Source organism: Propithecus coquereli, unplaced genomic scaffold (genome assembly GCF_000956105.1).
Source record: "Propithecus coquereli isolate 6110/MARCELLA unplaced genomic scaffold, Pcoq_1.0 Scaffold331, whole genome shotgun sequence".
NCBI lineage: Eukaryota > Metazoa > Chordata > Mammalia > Primates > Indriidae > Propithecus > Propithecus coquereli.
In genome coordinates this window covers 2,048,230-2,064,214 of record NW_012148964.1, presented here as the reverse complement: position 1 = coordinate 2,064,214, position 15,985 = coordinate 2,048,230, and the positions used below count along the sequence as shown (strand labels likewise).

The following is a 15,985-nucleotide window of genomic DNA, read 5'->3' as shown; positions in this document are numbered from 1 at the left end:
AGAAAAGTATGTGTGGGTTCAGGCATGCCTCACTGTGGTAGTATTTTCAATAGGCTTGTGATATGAAATTATTACAGTTGTCATGAAATTACATGTAGGTGGGTTTCACTCTATGAAAACATAACAAGAAAATCACCACTTACAGAAGATTAAATTAGGGTGTGATTGGCACTTTCAAAGGGAATTATTCCCTTTTTAAAAAAATGATTCATTGTAGGCTTCTTCTCTGAACATATGAAATGTGATGGTTTATTTAAAAGAAAGTTTTCTTATGCCAACTTTTTTGGGCAACACAGCCGTTATGTAAAGTAAGGTATACCAGTGTAGGACAAAGACTTTTCATCTGGGGAATGTTTTCACTGGTATACAATGAGTAAGTTAAGCATTCATGGAAACTGGTAGCTGAAGACCTTCATAGTAGCTCCATGGCCAGTTTTGAGGTCCAAGTCGATCAACTCGATCAAATATGGGCTAGAAACCCAATGGGAAAGCATTCCTGGGGTATCTCTCCATTGCAGCTGCTGCAGGAGCCACGCGCTGATATAACAAGGATAGTGGGTGGAATGTGCAAATGCTTGCAGATGCCTGCAGTGGGGAAGGAAGGTGAAGGATGGTAAGCCAAATGCTGTCTCAGAGAAGTTGAAGGATCACACCGCTGCTCTGACTAGAAAATGGATGAATCAGTCTTAGAAGAAGGGGCAGAATCCAAAATACAATCTGCGTTTTTCAAAGAGAATTGGAAAAGACAGAATCATCGGTGAAAAGAAAATGGAATTGATATGGGCTCTAAGTAAAAGTAGGGGAACTTGAAGACTACCGATAAGGAGGAAGTTTCACCCAGCAAGGCCTGTCCCAAGTAGAAACATTACTGAGTAGAAACTTTCATTTACTGAGTTGAAAGGAAATGTATGTTGATTGACTAAGGTCTGGAATTGCATTTTGAATTCACTGCTTGTGCATGGATCCTCCAGGACATCCAAAGGAATTGGACTCCACAGTAGATACAGCTTACTAACTCTGAGGGCGAAGTGGAGTGCCCATAGAGGATGGTACAGCATTCATTCTTCTGGATTCATTCTCTCAGCTAACAGTGGCTTTCTTCCTGGTTTAGCACAGTCTCTCCTCTACACTCTCTTTTCCCTGAGAAACCAGGTTCAGAGTGAAAAACATCTGAGTGATCACAAAAAAGACAGGCCACATGTGTGTGTGTGTGTGTGTGTGTGTTTATCAGTGACATCCTTTTTATGAATATGTGACTTTTGCTCTTCCATTTTTGCTGTCTTTTCCCTCACTTCTCTTAAAAGTGATCAACTGATAATTGACAGTCACTGTCTAGGTATTTTTGTGAGCAATTTGTGTCCCAAGACCTTTCTCCAGGCCCCTTGGTTACACTATTCTTCCTGGTGTCAGGAGGGAAAAGAGAACCTTAGCCTCTCTCCTGCATCTGGTCACTGGTATCCTTGGCTCAGGCAAAGTGGACTTAGAGGTAGGAGTCCCCGAAAACCTGGGGGAAAAGCTGATGACTACGGTGTTCCTTGGTATTCAGACATGTTCTGTTCCTTGAGGATTTCTATACTTGGCCAGACTGCAAGGTATTGAGGTAGATGAAACAGAAGAGATCTGAAAACTGCACAGTGGATTTCCTGTTGAGGTCTCGTATCTCAAAAAAATGAGGCAATTTAAAACTCATGTAAGACAAGGATATTTTTGAAAGTGTTCAAAAATAAAAGAAAGACCAAGAAGTGCTTTTAACTAATGTATACTAAAGGTTATTTGCCTGCATAGATAAAAATGGTCTTGTTGCTAGGCAACAGACACTGAGACAGTGGTGGGCCATGGAGGTAGAGGAGCTCATGAGCATTTCCGTGTGAGTTCTTGTCACAATAGGAACCAGGCTAACAGTCTTCTCCTATAATGGGAAATGGCAGAAACAGAGACATGACAGATGGAGAGAGGTGAGGCATCTTGATTTTATTTGTCTAACAAACCAGTTCTTCTGTGATGCAGTTAATACTTTTGTTAACGCAGAATGGCCTGTTTAAGGTAGTAGTGATTTTTCTAACTTTGTAGCTTGTATTTGATGAGTCTGGTAGTAAAAGGCATTGCAGGACTTCAGACACTGATGTCTAATATACAGACAGTTCTTACACAACCACTACGGGCAGAGGCAAAGCTTGGTTATCTTAGTATGAATATGGTGTATTCTGAATGAGAGACAAGGACTTAGTCCATCACTCGTCTATCAAAGGAATGTGGTTGTCACTTAAAGTGAAATTCATTTGACAGGTGATGGCAGATGTGAAAGTATATTTTACATTGTAGGTTACATTGTAGGTTAGAGTATGAACACTCTTCATTTCAGGAATCCTAAAGATTTTGAATATTTGATATGCATGTTTTTCTTCTAGATCACTATAGTCTTTGAGATTCTTATTTTATCATTCCTACTATAAAAAAGCTGTATGAAAGATAAAGAAGATAAGTTCCTTTCCTACCTTTCTCCACCCCCCCCCAAAAACTGTTGGAGAATGTAAACAGAGGACTTTTTATTTATTTTAAGGCAGAGGAGCAAAAGTAGTCAGGAAATGGTTGAAATTAATCGTGTCAGAGGCCTCTGTAGCAATTGATTTACAGAAAAGTCCACATCACAAGACTTGATGATATTTATTAACTGTCAATAAGCTACTCATGGGCTGGGTGCGGTGGCTCATGTTTGTAATGCTAGCACTCTGAGAGGCCGAGGGGGTAGGATCACTTGAGGTCAGGAGTTCAAGACCAGCCTGAGCAAGAACGAGACCCCAGTCTCTACCAAAAATAGAAAAAATTAGCCAGGCGAAGTGGCACATGCCTGCAGTCCCAGCCACTTGGGAGGCTGAGGCAGGAGGATCACCTGAGACCAGGAGTTTGAGATTGTAGTGAGCTATGATGATGCCACTGCAATCTGGCCTGGGAATCAGAATGAGACTCTTTTTTAAAAAAAAAAAAAAACTACTCACTGCACAGGAGTTATTTATTTATTGTCTTTATTTGAAGAATCTCAAAATGCTGAGCATAGAGTAGCACTTTATTGTCGTCATGATTTTTGAGGTACACAGGATTGTAGATTGTGAAAGTACTGCATGTGGAACTTCAGTTCAGTCCAAAAATAGCAGCTACCCAGACTTCCCATAGAGAGGGAACATAAAATCATGTCAGTCCCACTCCCATACTCGCCCCTTTTCACACAGAGTGGCCTTAAATTGAGTTAGATTCCAAAGTGATTCAAATTGAGTTGTCATATAATAGCCTGAGGATCCAGTGATTTGGAAGAGCCAATGACTGGCTACAAGAGGAGCCAAAACAACAGAAAAAAAATGTTCCTGGGGCTTCATTCATCACATGACTTCACATGACTTACTTATCATCACCTTGGTTCCACTTCTATGTACATAGCCAAAAGAATTAAAATCAGAGACTCAAAATGATATTTGTATACCAATCTTCATAGCAGCATTGTTTACAGTAGTCAAGGGTGGAAATAACACGTGTCCATCAGTGGATGAATATATAAACAAAATGTGGCACATACATACATGGGACCATTAGCCTTTAAAAGGGATGGAATTCTGATACATGCTACAGCATGGATGAGCATTGAAAACATTAAAATAAATGAAATAAGCCAGACACAAAAGACAAATAATGTGTGATTCCACTTGTATGAGCACCTAGAATAGTCTAATTCACAGAGACAGAAAGAAGAACAGTGGTTACTAGTGGCTGGGAAAGGTGGAATGGGGAGTTATTGTTTAGTGGGTGCAGAGTTTGAGAGTGGGATGATGAAAAAGCTCTGGAGATGGATAGTGGTGATGGTTGTACAACAATGTGAATGTACTTAATGCCACTGAACTGTATACTTAAAAATGGTTAAAATGGTAAATTTCGTTACTGTATATTCTACCATATGCAGAAGAATAACAATCATGAAAAAAATAATATAATTATCTCACCCTAACTTGACACTAATTATTCCTTCCTGAAATGATGTCCTTCTGCTTTTTCCTTTCTGACCTCAGGTTCAAAAATACAACAGTGGGATCACAACATGTCTTAATATAAACTCTGGTAGGATACTACAAGGTCAGTTTAGTCATTTCCTCTCCTGGAAATGTTGCTTTCTGTTACTTTCTTGAAACATTATTTATTTATCTGTTCACTTGCTAAGACCAGCCATATGACTGGGGCATCATGGAGATGTCAAGACAAAAGCCTAATTTTTCCTGCCCTGGTTAGAGTTTGTAGGACAGATGGCATGGTACAGACGGCAGGTCCACAGACTGGACAGATGGCCTAATATTTATTCTGAAGTAGAATGCAAGTCCTGGGATTTTGGTTCAATTATACCAGGCCATGGATGTGTCTAAGTTTCCGTTATCAAGAAAGAAATGAGAGGCCTCTCAGGACAATAGTTAAGTAAGGGGAATGGTGTTTACAGGCGTAGCGTACCCAGGCAACCGGGAAGGAGCACTCTAAATGTCAGTTGACACCATACCTGTCCACAGTCAAGTTTCCACCTAAGGAATTAGCACTGTTAGCAAATTTATTTCTCAGCTAGATGAATATCCACAACCTTCAGGCACCCTTTAGACTTCAGCCATACCCTTTACAGAACAGCACTCTGTTTCAGTTGAAGTCAGATCTAAAAATAGACTGGATTTGGTGGGTGGAGATTGGACACTCCAAGTTTGATCTTTGAATTAGATCCAAGATGTAAGAAGCAAAGAGAACAAACAAGGTTGATGGGATTACTTTGGAGAATAGCTGAAATTGTCTTCCAGGTTTACCTTAAGAATCCTAATTTTAGCCTATGACTCCTTCTTACCTCCTATCTTGACTACTAATTGGAAATCCAAGGAGCTTTCTTTTATTTGCCTTAAAAGCACCTACTTTTTTTCTATGTCCCAAAAAATCCATAGACAAATGGAACATCCTGTTAAAAGCTGTATGTAGCCAGTGATGTCTGGGACATATTCTGATCAATTTTGGTTCCTAAAATTGATCTCACATCAGTGGTTGTCCAAACTAACCCTGTCCCAGAAATGTACTGGTAAAGGGTTGCTTAATAATACTTCAGTATTGTTTTACAAGCCACCTGCCATGTCTCAGAGACAGATACCCTTCAGAGACACTGATTTTTCTATTCTCAGAAGTTTACATTCTATCAATAGGTACATATCCATGCATGAATAAAACCAATTTCTAAGAAAGACAATCAGTTTGGATCATTAGGCTTTCTATTTATTGGTTGTGGGTTTTAAAAAATATATTATATTATAAAATGGACATTTTTGGAGGGCGTATATTTCTATGAATTTCAATATGGATCATTAGGTTTTGTCAGACATTGACAGTGCACATGAGCTGACTCACTAGTACCGTAGTTGATACATAATAAACAAATGAATAAACTCTTTGGAAAGTTAAAATATCCCTATATGTAAATGTAGAAGATAATAAAAATAGAGACATTAGGTTCCATGGACTAGATCTATATTATGTATGTTTTGGGATTTGTTTGTAATAGAAGATCAGTAAATATTTGTTAAACAGACAATAATGTATGTTCATAGAGTGCAAGAAAGAGATCATAAAACAGAGGCTCTGCTTTCCTAAGTTTACTATTATTCAGGACAGAAGAATTATACACGTGCAACATTTTAAAAATATAAGAAATTCTATGATGAAGTTTCCAAATCAGTAGAACAACACATAAGGACTGTAAGAATTCAGAGGAAAAGTCGGAGTGGGTCAAACTGGGGAAATTTCTCTGAGAAAGTAGGAATTGGGGAAAACCTTCTAATATTACCTTTGTGGATAAATAGCCCCTACCACTTCTTTGGGCTCTCACAGATTTAGAACAGCTATCAAATTTATTCCTATACCAAAAGCTACCCTGTCAATTGGTTCTAGTCCCCAGCCAAGCAGGTAGCAAGTCCTGGAGCAAAATGCCTCAGAGGGAAATACACCCCACTTCCTTATTAGTTTAAATCAAGGTTGTCAAATATAACCAGAGACAAGCAGCAACGCAATCTCTGAGAGGCTTTTTAAAATACATCTGTATTCCTGAACCTCAGCCCAGATCTACTGAGTGAAAATGTCTGAGGTGGAGCCCAGAAAGCAGAAATTTTAAAAGCTCCCCAAGTGATTCTAATGCACACTCAAGCTTAAAAACCAGACTGGACAAAGCTGGTAAAAAATGGCAAAAATCTGATGGGGTCAAGAAGTAAATAAACATTTATATAATCTTATAGATAATCAAATCACTGGCTTGCTTTGTTATACTTTATCTTGCTTCCAAAATATTTTAATATTTGAATATCTTATTCAAGGCCTATGTTTGTGGTTAAGGGTAGTAACATACTGTGGAATCTCACTGGACTGTGGCCTGTGATATCTGTGCCTCCCAATGTGTTTGGCACATAACACAGGAGGCTTCATCTGGGATGTTAGCTTATTATTTGGCGTCTTTTCCTCTCCTGGTTCTTGACAGTCTCAATTCCAGTCAAGTCATCTCTTATATTTGTGTTAGATATTATTGTGCTCAGCTGGCTCTACCTTAGTAGTATCTACCAAACTGAAGACAGCACTAGCAACCCTCGAGAGGGTGATTTCTCCACCAGCAGCTTTATGAAGCTTCGGTAGTGAGTAGATGCTCCACTATAGATGCTGCACTGCACCAACAAAAGGTTCCCTGTAAGGACTTTTGTTGTCTAAACATAGAAAGGCTTTGTCTGAAAATAAGGCAAGAAAGGCAGGGAACAACTTGGCCAGTAGCACAAGGGCAAGGCACCTCCACAAAAACAGAATACAGGGAAATGAACAAGAGAGGTACTTAGCTATTAAGAGCTTGTCAAAACCTCTGCTGGAAAAGTTGCCAAGTATTCCTCTTGACCTCCAAAACTGAAATAAGGACATGGAAGTAATAGAATTCAAACTTCTGCATTCTCTGGCTGCTGGAGTATAATATCACCTATAACTAAAGGACACTGTAAGGAGAAATGCTGTCTACAAACACACAGACACTATTGATGTTCTTTTTTTTTTTTTTTCCTTTTGTACTAAGTTTTTAATTGCAAAAAGAGGCAGATCAGGGACACACTGGAAATCTGATTCCATATCAGATCCTAATGAAAAAGAATGAATTTTAACTGGTCAAAGGAGTTTTTTTCTTTTTTTCATTAGTACATAATTTGAAAAGTTTAGTAGCTTCACAGTAGCCACCGTCAGCATTAGGCAAGCAGATTATTCTTGTAAAATGTTAGCAGATGGGTCTGGGCTGTGCTTTGCTTCCATGCCTGCTTTACTAAAGCCTAAAAATCTTCAGGGTTTCCTTCATTGATTTCATATCTTCATGAGGCTTCCTCTGGCTGCCAGGCTGCAGAAACTTCTTCACGGTGGGAAGGTTGCTGATTCTGGTTTGCAGGGCCTTCAGCAGAGGGAAGTTGGTGGTGAGGCTGGGGTCAAACTCCTCCAAGTTGTAGATAAGTTCAACTAGGTGAATGTCAGCCCAGCTCAGCCTGTTGCCAACAAGGTAGTCTTGTCCGTGGCTCTTTAACACTTTTTCGAAGGCCGGGAAATAGCGATTGGTTGTTTTCTCTTCGAGCAAGGCCAGCTGGGCGACTTGCTCCTCAGGTGGATGCGTGAACAGCATAATGATGATTTCGTTCAAATCCGCCATGCCTTCCACATACATGTCGATCAGGGCTCTCTCCTTTAAGTCCTTCCCATAGAGGTTGTACTTGCTGGCGATGTAGTTGAGGATGGCTCTTGTCTGCACCAGCTCCATCCCATCAATCTTGACCATTGGAACTTGCTGGAACATCAGACGCCCATCATTTTGTAACTTATCCAAATCTTCTGCTGATTCTAAAAATATCTCTTCGAACTCTACTCCAGCTGCAGCCAAGAGCCACCGGATGGCCTCCATTCTGCGCCGTCCATCATAGTAGTGCAGCTTGGGCTTCCCGGCCATAATAGTAGTCTCTCGCTTTCTAATTAAGTCCTGGCTGCGTCTCTGCTCAGCTCCTCTAGGCCAGACACTATTGATGTTCTTATGTTCCAGCCAATGCTACTTCGTTAGCTAGACTCTGTCTTTACAATGGAATTCTGCTTTTTGTAACTTTCTTATTTTGGGAAATTTCAAATATATAGAAAAGTAGACAGAATAGTATAATGAAGAGCTATGTATTCCTTTATCAGCTTCAACAAATTTTTCAACTCGTAAGGTCAAGCTTACCTTATCCTTATCCTCACCACTTCCCCCTTCCTGTATTATTTTGAATCCAGTCTCAGATGTTATACCATTTCATCTGTACCTATTTCAGTACGTATTCCTAAAAGATAAGAAATTAGAAATGACATAACAACAATTCCATGGTCACACGTATTTAATAAAATTAACAAGAATTTCAAATGTCTCATGTATTATACAGTTTGCGTTAAGATGCACATAAGGCCTGCACATTATAAGTGGGTGATATTTTTCTTAAATCCTTTTAATCTACAGATTTCTCTATTTTTATTACAGTTTTTTTTGTTGAAGAAATCATCATTTGGCCTATATTATCAGTGTTTCTAACGTTGTAATGCTCAAAAATCCTCTGGAGTCTTGATCAGATGCAGATTCCGAGTCAGTAAGTGTGGGCTGGGCCTGAGATTCCGCATTCCTAACAAGCTCAGTCTATCTCAGTCAATGCTATTGCTGCCATGCAACAGACCAAACTTTGGGTAGCCAGGCATATCCCACAATCCCCCAATCTGGATTTTGCTGATTGAATCTATCCAGTGTAGTATAACATGTTCCTTTGACCTCTATACTTCCTAAATTGGTAGTTGAGTACAGAAACTTGATCAAATTTAGGTTCTTTTTTTTTAAAAAAAGCACATAAAATATAATGTTTGACTGTGTCTTTGTTGTAGTAGAAGCTTATATCCGTTTAAGCTACTAGCTTATATGGATAAGGACTATATTCATTAATTCATTAGGGGGTATAAAGTGATGTTCTAATTTTCTCATTTCTTATTTATTAACTAGAATATTACCATAAAGACAAATCTCCTCTCATCTACTATCTAGTGGTACAGTTCATATTAGAATCCCAGGACAAAAATGCACTTAATTCTTTTCCTTTATTTACCAATTTTCAAAATAGTGAGTTGGTTTACTAACATCTCCCAATGGGTACAAATTAGTATTTTTTTATGCTTGTCTGGTGGTGATTATTGTTGTTGCTGTTGTTTTCAAATGCATTATGAATTCATGGAGTTAATCATATTTCATACATCTCAATCCATTTCAGTTGTTATCTTCATAAGAAAGACTCTCCAAGTTGGACTCTGAATCTTTATTTTTTATTTCAGCATATTATGGGGGTACAAACATTTAGGTTACATATATTGCCCTTGTCCCCTGACACCCCAGTCAGAGCTTCAGGTGTTGGACTTTGAATCTTTTTGATACAACCATAATAGTCTTTGAGTGCTTCATTGCTGTTTTGTGTGACAAGATGTTTCAGGCTCAACTTGTATATTATATTTCCTGACCCAGATCTGCAATCAGCCATTTCTTCAAAGACCATTATTTCTTTTGGTGGAAAATGTATTTTAAGATGATAATCTGGGTGTTATGATGTTCACTGCCACTAAGTTGGTATAATGGAAAATTTTTAATCCTATAATACATTCCTCAATATTTTCAGGTGGAGATATACATATATATATATATATATTCTAGAAGTACTGCATACTGTCATTGCATTGCTCATAAAAATGCAGCTTCTTTTCTACTGAACTTAATTTCAGAAAGATAAACAAAAATGTTTCTGATTTGTTTTATGAAACATACTGTGTAAACAAAAAGCATTACTCTTAGGGTACTGAATACTTTATAACAAAAGGCCAGGACAGACCTCGGAAAAAATGACTTCTTCCACATTCAATTTCATGATCTAAAAAATATCTTCCTCACAGGGCTATTAATAACATAGCTATATCATTTACCAAGTATTTACTGGAAGCCAGACATTTTACATACATTTTTTTTCATTTAATTCTCCTAGCATGATTTTCAAGTAAACGATGTTTGCCTCATTTTATAAATGAGTAAACTTTCCCAAGGTGACACGGCCAGTTAAGTGGCGGAGTCAGGACTTTAACACAGGTCTCTCTGGTTTCGTGCTTTTAACCTCGAGTATAGGGTGGCAATTAAATGAGAGAATGAATGTATGGTGCCACTGGCCCAGTGCCTGACAAATAGTGTTTGATGGAGAATAAATGTCAGGTAACAGAAGTGGCCTTGGCGGATCTGTGCTTGGCATTTGGGGAGAGGAGGCCAGCAGCCTTCCCCTTCACCAGGCTTCTGGCCTGTTGACGCTCCTTCTTGCTAATTTCCCATGTTATGTCTAACCTATGTGTCCACCATGACAGATGCTCTCATGTCAGAGCTCAAGGTCAGCCCTCAAGAGTTCAGGTGGGCACCTTCTGTCATGTTGTCTTTTGAACATACTCAGCAAGTGGCAGGAGTCCGGAGGCAAGCCTGCTTTGGCCTCTTCCACTCACATCGTGTGTCATTAGCTGCTACACAGCTTTTTGTTAGAGACAAAATTCACAAAACTGACAGATTCATCTGCTAATGTCGGGAGGCATCAGAGCCAATTACAGGAAACTTCCAAAAGGCAAACAGGGTCATTTTTCACAAAATGGGATTAAGAAAAGGAAAATAGTCTTGTCATTAAAAAGGACAAATACATTTTCCTCTCAGCAGGCTCGCCCCAGGAAAATAGAGAGATTTATATTAGTATATAGTTTCATTATGATCGCTTTGAATAATTTCAAATTAAAGCATCCACCCCCTACACAGCCAACCTATCATTAACTGTTTTGAGCTAGTGAGCATTATTTCCCATTGTAAGTGACAACTTTATAATGACAGAAAATTTATGTATAAAGAACGAAATTTTGACACTCTTTCAAGATAGCAAATAATTACATCTTATGCGTTGTTTTAGATCACCTGGAAAAGAGCCTAGTTGTTTGTTCGTCTGTTTTACTTTGAATCCAGGCTTGGAAGATTCCAGGGACTGGTTATACTGGATACACCTCATACACACTCAAGTTCTTGAGCAAGAGAGGGAAAAATTTAATTGTGTTTGAGGAAAAGCCTTTGTGGAAAAGCCAAACCTTTGTGCTTGCAAAGCTTTAGGGCACAGTCCCAACGCTACCGAGGGACCACTGCTCACACAAGACCATCCCCCTTCTGACACCAATTACAAGTGTGGGGTGGGAGAAGCTAAAAACACCCAGAGGTTCAATAATTTGCTAGAAGAACTCACAGAATTCACTGAAAGCTCTTATATGCATGATTACAGTCATTATAGGGAAAGGATACAGATTAAATATAAGCCAGGGGAGAAAGTGCAAAGGGCAGAGTCCGGAGACATAGCAAGCATGGAGCCTCCGTTGTCCCCTCCCCATGGAGCCAGCATGTACAACTTTGCTAGCATCAGTATACGGCAATATGCACGGAATATTGCCAACCAAAGAAACTCACTGGAACTTCGATGTTCAGAGCTTTTACTGGGGCTCCATTATGTAAGCATGATTGATTGTCCATATGACCGACCTCAGTCTCTAGTCATAAGCCCCTCCAGCTGTATTCCAAAGCTACCGCTCTACATAATTATCAGTCTTTCTGAAATAGCCGCCCCTACCCTAAATCACATTGTTAGCTAAGATACAAAGGCCAGACCTTTCTGGGGACAAGGTTAAATTCTTTACTACACAGCCACTGTATGTAGGAGATTTGACCTGAGGAGAAACCGGCTATGATAAAAATCAAGATAATAATAACAAGAGCTATTTGCCAGGCACTGTGTTAAGCACTTTATGGAAATTTTATTTAATCCTCACAAACACCCAAGGAGACAGGTCTACCTACTGGCACCAATGTGTAGATGAGGAAAATCGAAGCGTGGCTGCATGACATCATGCAGGAAGAGCCTGGGTGAGACTCCCCTGCTGAATGGCTCCTCCTCCCTCATGTTGCACTGCCAAAGGCAAGGAAGGTGTGGCTGCCGTGGTCCTTGACTCCCTAGGGCACCATGCTTCTCGTTTTCTCTGAGACACTGCCTTCTGGAGCAGGGCAACCTGACAGTCCCAAGGGAGAGGCCCAATCTGGCAGACTCACTGTCCAAATCAAAAGGAAGAAACCCTTGGGACTCCTTTTCAGAACTAAAACCTGCACGTATAGATAACCGCAAAAGATGAGGCAAAGTCAAAACAGCCCTAAAGGGAGTTGCTCACCAAGATGCATAAACTGGACAGGAGTTTGGGGTACGAATATATGCTCAGTCTTAATGAGTTAAATTTTAGAAGTTAGATGACATTTATGAAGAAATATGTCTATTAAAACTAGAAATATGGGACAGATGTGTTGATTTGTGTTTTATCTTACAACATAGCTTACTATTAAGAAATCTACCTTGTATGCAATCATATCTATGCATGCAGGGTTTTTTTCTTCTGTTCAGCTTAAAGCGAAAGCTACCAGAACCTTATGTGATTATGATTCACTTTTAGTTGCTTTTAGATATTTTTCCAAATCCATATTAGGCATTTCTTGAAAACAGCAAGATAATTGAACAGATTTTAAAGGTCATATCCAGCTATCTTACCTTAATAACCATCTTACATGGAGTAATTAGTTTGTCTCAATCACTATGCTAGGCAGTATAGGATGTGCAAAAAAAAAAAAAAAGAGTTCTGGGGAAGACTGGGAATGGGTGGAAGAAAATTTGGGAAGGCTTCACATGCCAGTAACATTTAGACTGGGTGTTATAGGATGAGTAGGAGCTTTAAGGAGAGGGCAAAGAGGGGAACAAAATGGGAACTGAGGCAAAGTCTCTTCTCCTCTTGGCTTTCTTTCTGCCCTTCTACACAGTTGCCTCTTTTATGTCTTTCCCATAATGTGCAGCACGTATGGTAAGAAGAACCTTGGAAACGTCTCCATAGAAACTCCCATCTTGGACAGGCCCAGTAGTACCAGGGTCCCAGGTCCTCCTCTGGGCTTCAGGGCGAAGGGGCCTGTTCATGAGCCTCCCCTTGTAGATCAAGTGGTAAGAGCCATAGGATCAAGACAAGGGTCTTGCTCAGGTGGGCAGCATCAATGATGGGCCCCTCAACCTACCTTCAGTCTAGACAATGTCCTGTGCTGGCTCAAATGTGGTCGAGCACAGCTCGCCAGGGTATGAGATGAAGAGGATGTGTGGTCAAAGCCCTAGCGAGTAATTAAGAGAGTTCATTCTCCTGGGTTTCCTCTATGCAGTATCTCACACATGGGAGCTAGTGTGGGATGAGGTGATGGTCAAGGATTGTATTAGTCAGGGATCTCGAGAGAAGCAGAGGTAATAGGATAGATAGGTAAGTAGGTAGATTAGATAGATAGACAGACAGACTGACTGACTTATTATGAGGAATTGGCTCATGTGATTATGGAGGCTGAGAAATCCCGTTATCTGCCCTCTGTAAGCTGGAGATCCAGGAAAGCTGGTGTAGTTCTGGCCTGAGACCAAAGGCCCGAGAACCAGAGGAGCTGTTGGTATAAATCCCAGTCCGTGGGCAGGAGAAAATGAGATGAAATGTCCCAGCTCAGACGTGAAAGGAGCAAATCCTCCCGTCTGCAGTGTTTTGTTCTATTCAGGCCCTCAGTGGATTGGATGAGGCCGACCCACATTGGGAAGGGCCGTCTACTGAGTCCACGGAATCAAGTGCTAGTCTCATCTGGAAACACCCTCACAGACACACCCAGAAATAATGTTAATCTACGCACCTGTGGCCCAGTCAAGTTGACACATAAAACTAATCATCATAAGGAATCAAGGATTTCAGGGCTCCACCAATTGCTCTCATGTCTTGTACACATACCTTGCATTAGATATTTTTGTTACTTATTTTACCTTTAATCTACAATGCCCTATGAAATAATTGTTATGATCCCCAGTTTACAGTAGGGGGATGAGGTTCAGAGCAATTAACCCAGTACTCAGTACCACACAGCAAGATGCAGCCTGTGGCCAAACCCAGATCTGTTAGCTACTAAGCCAAAACATCAAAGGGCTACCTTTATGTTCTTCCTTATCTCACAGTCTGGCTCTGATAAGAAAAATAAATGAAAGAATACAAGAGAAATTGAATCGTTATTATTTTTCTCTTTTGTATTTCATCCTTACACTCAGATTCACATTATGAAGTGCAACTGATTGCAGCCCTTTTCATGAACAATTTACATTTTCACTTCCTTATAATTAGCACATTAATTTTGGTCACTTTTCAGACCAAAGAGAATTGTTTTAAACTCTAAATCCTAATACTACATTTTAGCTTTTAAAAGTGAGTAATTGTAAGTCCATCCTAAGTCCTTCTTCTTTTCAGATTCACTGATTAATACTTAAGTATTCCCCTTTGGAGTTCTGGTAAAGGAGATGCCATTCTGGCTTCAGACTATGAGCCAAGGAGGTGTCTGTTCAAGTAAGGATTTCACCCCAGTGCAGGGGCTTCGTTCTTGCTGTGGACTTGCATAAAAACACCACAAAGGATCCCAGCACCCATGAGAGCCCTTAATGAAAATGCAATCCCAAGAATAATGCAGCTTCTTGTTCCCTTAGCTGAATTCACCTAGGGTGCTGTCTAGTAGTACTTTTATTCTCTACTCAGACTACCACTGGGGGTGAACAAGAATATTATGAATCAAGGCTCTTCTGTTTTCTAGTCACTGGCGTGAAGGTGGACCACGTTTCAGTCCTTGTACAAACATTTCCTCTTCATTCACTCAATGTTTATTAACCACCACAACCCTCACCCCACCCTATGTGTGACCATTGTTCTTACGCCTGACGCTTCAGCAAGTTGTACAGCACATAACAGCAATTCTTGTAATTTGACTTTTTTAAGCCATAAAATTGATTTAAAACTTTACTTCACATTTTGCAAGAAAAATTCTGTCATAGACTCAGATCAAGCAAGGAGGTATCAAATCCTTGATATTAAACTGATGGTGCTGGAATACATCCTGATCCCTACGATTTGGAGGTGGAAGACACACAGTCGCACAGCTGGACACTGGCGGCTCCAGGGGGATGCTGTGCATATAGGCTCCAGTGTGGTGGGCACCCGTCGGAGCTGGCAGTGGGGCACCATATGAATTGGAACAGATAAGTCATGAAAGATTCCTTAATGAGAAATGCGTGACTCATGAGGACAAAACCACAGTTACAAATCAGTGAGGCAAAAATTAGTGCAGTACTAATAGGTATGAAGCCTGGTGCTTGATTGTTACGAGTTCAAATATTGGTTCATCTGTGTGATCCTGTGCAAGTTGCTTAACTTCTCCAGGCTTCACTCTTCTCATCTGTAAATAGGGTTAGTAGTAGTGTATTTACCATACAGTTACTGTAAGGATTAGGTAAGTTAATATCTATAAGGCACGTAGACATTGACACATAGTATCATATAAGTCTCTGTTAAAAAAAATTAAAAACACGTTTGATCGATCATCCTGTTGATGCTTAGTAAAATTAGATATGAATCACATGAACAAGATTGTCAATAATTTTCCTCTCTGTTCTTGCTTACTGAAGTTGTTGGTGGAATTCTGACTTACTTCAAATTAGAATAACTTTCATTATGTCTTACATATTTGTCATACTTTATAGTCCTTTAAAAAGAGAATGAAAACAAAATAAAACTCCATACCTATTACAGAGTTAGACATGTACAAGGACATATATGTCCTTCACTGCATTGTCTGTAGTGGAGAAAAATTGGAAACAATTTATATGTCTACTAATGGAAAACTGGATAAATTGTGCTATGTTCATAAAACATAATAACATGCATCATATAAAATAAATGAATTGTCTCTACATGAAACAACAGGGATACATTTCTAAAA

The 15,985-nt window shown here is 39.6% G+C and overlaps 1 protein-coding gene and 1 pseudogene across 1 annotated transcript in view; one reads left to right on the top strand and one right to left on the bottom strand.

The window, feature by feature from the left end:
- Positions 1 to 15,985, top strand: part of SLC35F1 (solute carrier family 35, member F1) — a 408,845-nt gene that overhangs the window by 309,299 nt on the left and 83,561 nt on the right. The window lies entirely within an intron of this gene.
- On the bottom strand, positions 7,343 to 8,020 carry LOC105815398 (annotated as a pseudogene).